Source organism: Colossoma macropomum, unplaced genomic scaffold (assembly GCF_904425465.1).
Source record: "Colossoma macropomum unplaced genomic scaffold, Colossoma_macropomum, whole genome shotgun sequence".
Lineage (NCBI taxonomy): Eukaryota > Metazoa > Chordata > Actinopteri > Characiformes > Serrasalmidae > Colossoma > Colossoma macropomum.
The window spans coordinates 14,192,584-14,194,073 of record NW_023494794.1 but is presented as its reverse complement, the minus strand read 5'-3'; positions in this window follow the sequence as shown (position 1 = coordinate 14,194,073).

Below are 1,490 nucleotides of genomic sequence, written 5' to 3'. Positions count from 1 at the left end.
GTCAGCTGACCGCTCAAACCGCGCGAGACTCCGCGAGAGTTCAGTTTCGGCGCGGTGGTTGTTTCAGTTCCTCCTCAGCAGATTCACCCTGAGAAAAGTGCGGATCGGACGAATATTCGAGCTTTACTGCCTGAATATCTGTCAACAAGTAAAAGGAAGACTCTTATAAAATTACACAGATGAAATCCAGTGAACAGTTTCTTGTTACATTTAAAAAAAATATCAATGTCAACTGTTTAATTTCCAATATGGAAAAAAATATATATTCCAAATGCATTTAGCAAATAAAATCTTGCAGTGAATGAAAAAGGCAAAAAAAATGTATTTGTTAAATATATATTTTTAAATATATTTATTTGTTTGCTATTTTATTTTTTATTGTATATAGTTTTAACAAAGCTTACAGATATAACTAAATATATATGAACTAAATGGACAGCATTGACTTAACCATGTACATATGCAGCAAGACACTCACACACAATGTATTTCAGATAAACAAGATATCAGACCATAACTGCGTTTGTTGCATATGTTGCTCCAAAACCTGTATATATATCGTTCAGCATTAATCGTGCCTTCACACCATCATGGATGCTGGCTTTTGAACTGTGCGCTGATAACAAGTGGGGTGGTCCCTCTCCTCTTTAGCCTGGAGGACGGCGTGCCCATGATGTCCAAAAAAGAATCTAATTTTGATTTGTCGGACCACAGGACATTTTTCCACTTTACCTCAGTCCATCTTAAATGAGCTCGGGCCCAGAGAAGGTGGCAGCATTTCTGGATCCTGTTCATGTTTGGTTTCTTCTTTGCATTTTAGAGTTTTAACTTGCATTTGTGGATGCAGCGACAAACTGTTTTCACAGACAGTGTTTTTCAGAAGTGTTTCTGAGCCCATGCGGTGATTTCCACTACAGAATCATGTCTGTTTTTAATGCAGTGGTCGCCAGAGAGCCCAAAGATCACGGCCAGCATATACTGGTTTTTGGCCTTGTCCCTTACATACAGAGATTTCTCCAGATTCTCTGAATCTTTTAATGATATTATGTACCGTAGATGATCAAAAGCAAAGATTCTACATTGAGAAACGTTATTCTTGAATTGTTGCACTATATGATCATGCAGTCTTTCACAGAGTGGTGAACCCCTCCTCATCTTTACTTCTGAAAGACTCCGCCTCTCTGAGATGCTCTTTATACCCAAACATGTTACTGACCTGCTGCCAGTTAACCACCAGGTGTTTTTTTAGCATTACACAACTTTACCAGCCTTTTGTTTCCCCCCGTCCCAACATTTTTGAAACGTGTTGACATCAAATTCATCCATCCATCCATCCATCCATCATCTAAACTGCTTATCCTTCTGGGTCGCAGTGGGGTGCTGGAGCCTATCCCAGCTGTCATTGGGCGGAAGGCAGGATACACCCTGGACAGGTCGCCAGTCCATCGCAGGGCGCATCAAATTCAAAATGGGCAAATATTTAAAAAAAA